Consider the following 9,194-nt stretch of genomic DNA (forward strand, 5'->3'; position numbering starts at 1 on the left):
ACTGCTGTGTGAAGTTGCTGGATATTGGCAGGAACTGGTACACGCTGTCGTATACGCCGGTCCAGAGCATCCCAAACATGCTCAATGGGTGACATGTCCGGTGAGTATGCCGGCCATGCAAGAACTGGGACATTTTCAGCTTCCAAGAATTGTGTACAGATCCTTGCAACATGGGGCCGTGCATTATCCTGCTGCAACATGAGGTGATGTTCTTGGATGTATGGCACAACAATGGGCCTCAGGATCTCGTCACGGTATCTCTGTGCATTCAAAATGCCATCAATGAAATGCACCTGTGTTCTTCGTCCATAACAGACGCCTGCCTATACCACAACCCCACCGTCACCATGGGCCACTCGATCCACAACATTGACATCAGAAAACCGCTCACCCACACGACGCCACACACGCTGTCTGCCATCTGCCCTGGACAGTGTGAACCGGGATTCATCCGTGAAGAGAACACCTCTCCAATGTGCCAAACGCCAGTGAATGTGAGCATTTGCCCACTCAAGTCGGTTACGACGACAAACTGGAGTCAGGTCGAGATCCCGATGAGGACGACGAGCATGCAGATGAGCTTCCCTGAGACGGTTTCTGAAAGTTTGTGCAGAAATTCTTTGGTTATGCAAACCGATTGTTTCAGCAGCTGTCCGAGTGGCTGGTCTCAGACGATCTTGGAGGTGAACATGCTGGATGTGGAGGTCCTGGGCTGGTGTGGTTACACGTGGTCTGCGGTTGTGAGGCTGGTTGGATGTACTGCCAAATTCTCTGAAACGCCTTTGGAGATGGCTTATGGTAGAGAAATGAACATTCAATACACGAGCAACAGCTCTGGTTGACATTCCTGCTGTCAGCATGCCAATTGCACGCTCCCTCAAATCTTGCGACATCTGTGGCATTGTGCTGTGTGATAAAACTGCACCTTTCAGAGTGGCCTTTTATTGTGGGCAGTCTAAGGCACACCTGTGCACTAATCAGCATCTTGATATGGCACACCTGTGAGGTGGGATGGATTATCTCAGCAAAGGAGAAGTGCTCACTATCACAGATTTAGACTGGTTTGTGAACAATATTTGAAGGAAATGGTGATATTGTGTATGTGGAAAAAGTTTTAGATCTTTGAGTTCATCTCATACAAAATGGGAGCAAAACCAAAAGTGTTGCGTTTATATTTTTGTTGAGTGTATCTAACAGTAGCTTCTAAAAACTGGCAGTATGTTTGGAAGCTGATTTTAAGATGAACTTCAATCCAAAAAGGTCCAACTAGCTCATCCTTATTAAAAGCAACATACGAGGGCTGTCAATAAAGTTACGGTCCTTTTTATTTTTTTCAAAAACTATATGGATTTCATTCATATGTTTTTACGTCAGACATGCTTGAACCCTCGTGCGCATGCGTGAGTTTTTCCACGCCTGTCGGTGACGTCATTCGCCTGTGAGCACTCCTTGTGGGAGGAGTCGTCGTCGGAATTCCTTTGTCTGAGAAGTTGCTGAGAGACTGGCGCGTTGTTTGATCAAAATTTTTTCTAAACCTGTGAGACACATCGAAGTGGACACGGTTCAAAAAATTAAGCTGGTTTTCAGTGAAAATTTTAACGGCTGATGAGAGATTTTGAGGTGATTCTGTCGCTTTAAGGACTTTTCACGGTGCGAGACGTCGCTCAGCGCTCTCAGGCGCCGTCATCAGCCTGTTTCAAGCTGAAAACCTCCACATTTCAGGCTCTATTGATCCAGGACGTCGTGAGAGAACAGAGAAGTTTCAGAAGAAGTCGGTTTCAGCATTTTATCCGGATATTCCACTGTTAAAGGAGATTTTTTTAATGAAAGACGTGCGGACGGGTCCGCGCGTCGGGACGCAGCCGCCGCGACGCTCCGCCACAGGAAAAACACCTCTGTTGAAAGCCTTAAGGACAAGTTGGCACATGTCCTGCCTGTTAAACAATTTCTCATATACTCACTCCACTGAAAGCCATCAAAAGCCGCCTGGATTTTACAAATGGTTATCAACACGGAGGTGTTTTTCCTGTGCCGCCGCACCACGTCGGCTGCGTCCCGACGCGCGGATCCGTCCGCACGTCTTTCATTAAAAAAATCTCCTTTAACAGTGGAATATCCGGATAAAATGCTGAAACCGACTTCTTCTGAAACTTCTCTGTTCTCTCACGACGTCCTGGATCAATAGAGCCTGAAATGTGGAGGTTTTCAGCTTGAACAGGCTGATGACGCCGCCTGAGAGCGCTGCGCGACGTCTCGCACCGTGAAAAGTCCTTAAAGCGACAGAATCACCTCAAAATCTCTCATCAGCTGTTAAAATTTTCACTGAAAACCAGCTTAATTTTTCGAACCGTGTCCACTTCGATGTGTCTCACAGGTTTAGAAAAGATTTTGATCAAACAACGCGCCAGTCTCTCAGCAACTTCTCAGACAAAGGAATTCCGACGAGGGGCTGGACGACTCCTCCCACAAGGAGTGCTCACAGGCGAATGACGTCACCGACAGGCGTGGAAAAACTCACGCATGCGCACGAGGGTTCAAGCATGTCTGACGTAAAAACATATGAATGAAATCCATATAGTTTTTGAAAAAAATAAAAAGGACCGTTACTTTATTAACAGCCCTCGTATACCGTGCATTTGGAAAGTATTCACAGGGCTTCACTTTTTCTACATTTTGCTATGTTACAGCCTTATTCCAAAATAAATTAATTTTTCACTCAAAATTCTACTCACAACATCCCATAATGACAACATGAAAACATTTTTTTTTGCAAATTTATAAAAAATAAAAATAAAGAAATCACATGTGCGTAAGTATTCACACCTTTCCTCAATACTTTGATGATGTACCTTTGGCAGCAATTACAGCCTCAAGTCTTCTTGTATATGATGCCACAAGCTTGGTGCACCAATCTTTGGGCAGTTTTGCTCATTCCTCTTTGCAGCACCTCTCAATCTCCATCAGGTTGGATGGGGAGGGTCAGTGCACAGCCATTTTCAGATCTCTCCAGAGATGTTCAATCAGATTCAGGCCTGGGCTCTGGCTGGGCCACTCAAGGACATTCACAGAGTTGTCCTGAAGTCTCTCCTTTGATATCTTGGTTGTGTGCTTAGGGTCACTGTCCTACTGAAAGATGAACTGTCACCCCAGTCTGAGGTCAAGAGCGCTCTGGAGCAGGTTTTCATCCAGGATGTCTCTATACTGCATTAATCTTTCCCTCAATCCTGACTATCAATCAATCAATCAATCAATCAATTTTTTATATAGTGCCAAATCACAACAAACAGTTGCCCCAAGGCGCTTTATATTGTAAGGCAAGGCCATACAATAATTATGTAAAACCCCAACGGTCAAAACGACCCCCTGTGAGCAAGCACTTGGCTACAGTGGGAAGGAAAAACTCCCTTTTAACAGGAAGAAACCTCCAGCAGAACCAGGCTCAGGGAGGGGCAGTCTTCTGCTGGGACTGGTTGGGGCTGAGGGAGAGAACCAGGAAAAAGACATGCTGTGGAGGGGAGCAGAGATCGATCACTAATGATTAAATGCAGAGTGGTGCATACAGAGCAAAAAGAGAAAGAAACACTCAGTGCATTATGGGAACCCCCCAGCAGTCTACGTCTATAGCAGCATAACTAAGGGATGGTTCAGGGTCACCTGATCCAGCCCTAACTATAAGCTTTAGCAAAAAGGAAAGTTTTAAGCCTAATCTTAAAAGTAGAGAGGGTGTCTGTCTCCCTGATCTGAATTGGGAGCTGGTTCCACAGGAGAGGAGCCTGAAAGCTGAAGGCTCTGCCTCCCATTCTACTCTTACAAACCCTAGGAACTACAAGTAAGCCTGCAGTCTGAGAGCGAAGCGCTCTATTGGGGTGATATGGTACTACGAGGTCCCTAAGATAAGATGGGACCTGATTATTCAAAACCTTATAAGTAAGAAGAAGAATTTTAAATTCTATTCTAGAATTAACAGGAAGCCAATGAAGAGAGGCCAATATGGGTGAGATATGCTCTCTCCTTCTAGTCCCCGTTAGCACTCTAGCTGCAGCATTTTGAATTAACTGAAGGCTTTTTAGGGAACTTTTAGGACAACCTGATAATAATGAATTACAATAGTCCAGCCTAGAGGAAATAAATGCATGAATTAGTTTTTCAGCATCACTCTGAGACAAGACCTTTCTGATTTTAGAGATATTGCGTAAATGCAAAAAAGCAGTCCTACATATTTGTTTAATATGCGCTTTGAATGACATATCCTGATAGTCTCCCAGTTCATGCTGTTGAAAAACATTCCCACAGCATGATGCTACCATCATCATGTTTCACTATAGTGATGGTGCCTGGTTTCCTCCAAACATGACGCCTGGCATTCACTCCAAAGAGTTCAACCTTTGTCTCATCAGACCAGAGAATTTTGTTTCTCATGGTCTGAGAGTCTTTCAGGTGATTTTTGACAAACTCCATGCGGGTTGCCATGTGCCTTTTACTAAGGAGTGGCTTCCGTCTGGCCCAGAGTTACATAAATGAAAGCTAGAGCGAGGACTCACAGCTGGCCGTGTGCTGGCAAGGAGCATGCTGTGGCATTACCAAAGAGGACAAACAGCTGTGTGTGTCTGGGTTTTTATTTTTATTTCTTTGTTCTTTTTGTTTTCTTTCTGGTTTTATGGCTTTCTGGCCTCCACATTCACTCAACAACACACACGCTGTACTGCACATCTGGGTACTTGGTGTCATTTTTTTCCTCTTTGGTAATGTCAGTTGTGCCCCCATGTAGGCACAGCAGTGTTACATTAGCTGTATAGGGAGTCCTCACTCTGGCTTTTATATATGTAACTCTCTGGTCTGGACATTCTACCATGCAGCCCTGATTGGTAGATTGCTGCAGAGGTAGTTGTCCTTGAAAGTTTCTCCTCTCTCCTCCCGCTGGTCTGACAGAGTGACCATTTTGTTCATGGTCACCTCCCTGACTAAGGCCCTTCTACCCTGATTGCTCAGTTCAGATGGGCGTCCAGCTCTAGGAAGAGTCCTGGTTGATCCAAACTTCTTCCATTTATGGATGATTGAGGTCACTGTGCTCACTGGGACCTTCAAAGTAGCAGAAATGTTTCTGTACCCTTCCCCAGATTTGTGCTTTGAGACAATCCTGTCTGAGAGGTCTACAGACAATTACTTTAACTTCATGCTTGCTTTGTGCTCTGACATATACTGTCCAATCAACTGAATTTACCTCAGGTGGACTCCAATTAAACTGTAGAAACATCTCAAGGATGATCAGTGGAAACAAGAAGCAACTGAGCCCAATTTTGAGCTTCATGTCAAAGGTTGTGAATACTTATGTGAATTCTTAGGTTTAAAAAAAAAAAAAATAGATTAGCAAAAATCAAAAAAAAAAGAAAAAAAAAAAAGACTTTTTCACATTGTCATTATGTGGTATTGTGTGTTGAATTTTGAGGGGAAAAAATGAATTCCATCCATTTTGGAAACACAAAATGTGGAAAAAGTCGTATGAGGCTGTGTTTGAAGGTGGGATGTACAAAGAGGTGTACTTACTCTTACATAGATTTAACAAAGTGTACGTTTATTACGACATGGTTGACAATGATACACAAAGAGACATGCAAATACAGTTATTTTAAGAAAAAGATTGACATTCATCCAACATGGTCAGACATACGTATATACACACAGAGATATAAGAAGGAAAAAACAAAAACAGTGTACATGAAGCACAAACATATGGATGTGAATACAGTAGTTATTGATAATGTGAGTCAGGGACATTTAGGTTTGTTGTGAAATGTGTGGATTGATATGTGAGAGCCACGTAAGGCGACGACTTACATTCTAACATTTGAGGTAGAAATAATATAAATTTTGATCCAATACAAACATTCAAATGCCACAAATTAAAGATATTTGATCGATGTGGAGTTAACAATAAGCATTTTTATGTCATTTGGGTCTATGTTTTTATTATAGGTTACATTATATTATTTGAATATAGTATTTCACATTGTTTTCAAAAATCAGTTTTATTATCAATTATATAAAAATAAAAGGATTCCTATTGAACCGGTTATTGGAAGAGACAGATAAAATTAAACAGAACATTTAGAATATTTACAACAGCAAATCCTCAGTACCTCCAACCTCCTGAACAGTTTATTTAAACTTGAACATACAGCAAATATAAGATTTTATTCATCTTATGTACTTACAGAAATTTTGTAGAAATTATGAGAAATTTGTCATTTTTAGCAAAAACTGGATTTTAGCTAATGCCTCCTGTTAAGTTAAACTCAATTGCAAGGAACACAGACAACATGCCTTTCACAGTAAAAGTATTTGATGGGATGCTGGTATTAAACATTTTATTGTGAAATGGTGTGAGCAACATGAACTATCTGATGTTATTTAACTTTGCTACCAGTAACATCATCGAGCCACACTAAATGGACTACATTTATACAGCGCTTTTCCATCTGCATCAGACGCTCAAAGCACTTTACACTAGTGCCTCACATTCACCCTGTAAGTGTTCCATGATGCATAACACAAAATGGCTGACGCACATCCAAAATGTCCTTATAACTACCTGATCTTAACCCAACTGCTTTTCAAAATGGCTGATGCACAAAATGTCCTTGTATTTGGTAAAACTGTCTGATCATTTTACAACTGTCTTATTGATAAAAACCAGCTGATCATTTAATAGATGCTTAATTGATAGAACCAATCAGCATGATGCAACACTGTTTTGCATGACACTACACAACATACATAAACACACACAAGATTTTTACATAACAACCATGAACGCACTACGGACAGACAGCCACCTATTTTCACCTCACTTTGCAGCCACCTCACATAGACACTGATTCAAGCCAGGTTAAGGACTGTTCATATGGGGGTGGCTTAGGCTTAAGGAACAAAAGGTAGCGTAGAGTGGAAATCTGGGTTCTTTGTTCCAGGTGTTTGCATGCAACCTGTACAAGATCCCAGCGCCGAGATGATTCCTGTATCAGTGTAACAACTCTTTACAATACAACATCTAAACTTTGAAGTCCGCTTCCTGTCCAATTCTTTTTGGGGATCACTCACCATGATAAAATAACCTAACAACCCTGATGTCAGGGTGCTGCCATACAAGGTGCTCACTACACACTGGGAGCAAGGGGTTTTAAGGACCTTGCCCTAATGGTCTTTAGTGATTTTTCCGGTCAGGCTGGGATTTGAACCAAGGATCCTCTGGTCTCACACCCAACGCTTAACCACTAGACCATCACCACCCCGAGCACTTGATATTATTTGCAAACAAATGTGAAAAGAACACGTTTAACTGATTGCTGATCTCAAAACTCATTCTCCTGACTTTACCCTGACATTGAAGTTGCAACTCTTGGTCAGAATTAGCTTACAGTCGTGCCACAGAGGGCGCCATCTTGTAAGTACTAATGTTATGATGTCAAAATAATGGTTTTGAAAATTAATCCCCCAAATTTTCGTAATAAAGGAAGAAACATCATCATGCCATGCACAAGCCCTATCTGTGAGCCACATACACGCAGATGGAGCGGACGTTACACCGAGCGTGGCCTCTGGTGGCCATTTGTTGCCAGTGAAAATGTCGCAGAGCTCAATACAAATACGTGTAATTTGGTCACTTTTCAAAGGGGTCAGACTTGTAAAATAAAGTCAGTTGAATGTACAATTGTTCATTTCAGGTCAGTTTGGTGTATAAATGAGCTAGGTGTTAGAAGCAAGTTAGAGACAAAACAAAACCAGCTGATTTCAATAGACAATCAATGCAGCTCCAGTATATTTTTATCGGGCGGCCAATCGTGGAAGTACGAATTCTCACCTTCAAATTTTCCATTTTTCTGGAAGTGACATGTCTATGCTCCAACCCATTGATAGATAAAACACTGTGCATGTTAAGTCAGTTAAAAGTATGAATTACTATTTATTTCAGTTTTCACTGTTGTGGAGGAAAATTTTATGCTTTCCTCGTACCGGGCCAAGGTTCTCCCATGCTTCCATTCTTCGTGTTGATTTAGCACGTGTTTCTCCAATTTCACAACTAGACATCTAATCATGGCTTGGTGTCACTGACTGAATGGTCCCCCCCCCCCCTAAAAATCGGTCCACCCTGCCTTCACTGTGCAAGCGTCATTAGCCATGGTTCATAGATTATCACCTCATTTCTGCTTAAAACTGCACTCCAGTCATCATCTATCTCAGCGACAAATATCTGAAGCTTTTGTTCAACAATTTCCACATAAATTCAGCATTATTTCATCATAAAAGACGTAGGAAGCGATCAGAGCACGCGGCTACACGAGCTGCTAGCTGATGCGTTCACTGCGCATGTTATTTCAAAGCATCTTCGAGTTTCACCTTGTTTCTGCTTAAAACTGACTCCAGAATGATTTAAGAGGTTTTACCTTGTCATCTGATGGTTAATAATCCCATTAATCCATTTGATCACTTTGGATTAAGAGAGTTCTGCTCATACAAGCTGCTGTGGACCCAAATGACGCGTGTGCAGTGAAGGCAGGCAGACAGATTTTTAGGGGGGACTGTTCGGTCTGCGACACCGGACTAGCTAAGGGCCGTTTTTGTATTGATTTTGTTTTCATTATGGCAGAGGTCCTTAACACGGTTCTCTGAGTGGAAAGACAGAAGGCTCTGAGGGTGCGCTGCATGCTGTGTCTTTTCGGAGTCTTCTCCAGGTGTATCTGCTTCTGCGTCGATCAAAAATAAATCTCTCTGCATCAGTATGTCTGACTCCTGAATGCTTCTTCGTTACCTGTCTCATTTTATGCTGACATCACAGAAATTCCACAAGAACTGTGTCAAATTTTCAGCAGGTTAGCAGTTTACATACAGAAAGATGATTTACGATTTAAACAGAATGCAAATGGGGATTTATTTATGCCACCAAGGAGTACTGTATGTGAACACGTCCACAAAGAAACTTATTTCACTTGAAACTCATACGTTTGGAGCGCACATGACAGCACCTGTCGGTGGTGAAAGAGTTTATCAATCAGCCCCCCTGAAAACGATGCCTTTACATATACTGTCACAGCTTCCCTCCTCAAATAAAAAAGGAACCATAAGAACACTGATTTTAGGTACAAATGTGAAATGTAGAAATCCTCTTACTAAAGTGACAAACTGAAATATTTTCCCAG

Source organism: Thalassophryne amazonica, chromosome 19 (genome assembly GCF_902500255.1).
Source record: "Thalassophryne amazonica chromosome 19, fThaAma1.1, whole genome shotgun sequence".
Lineage (NCBI taxonomy): Eukaryota > Metazoa > Chordata > Actinopteri > Batrachoidiformes > Batrachoididae > Thalassophryne > Thalassophryne amazonica.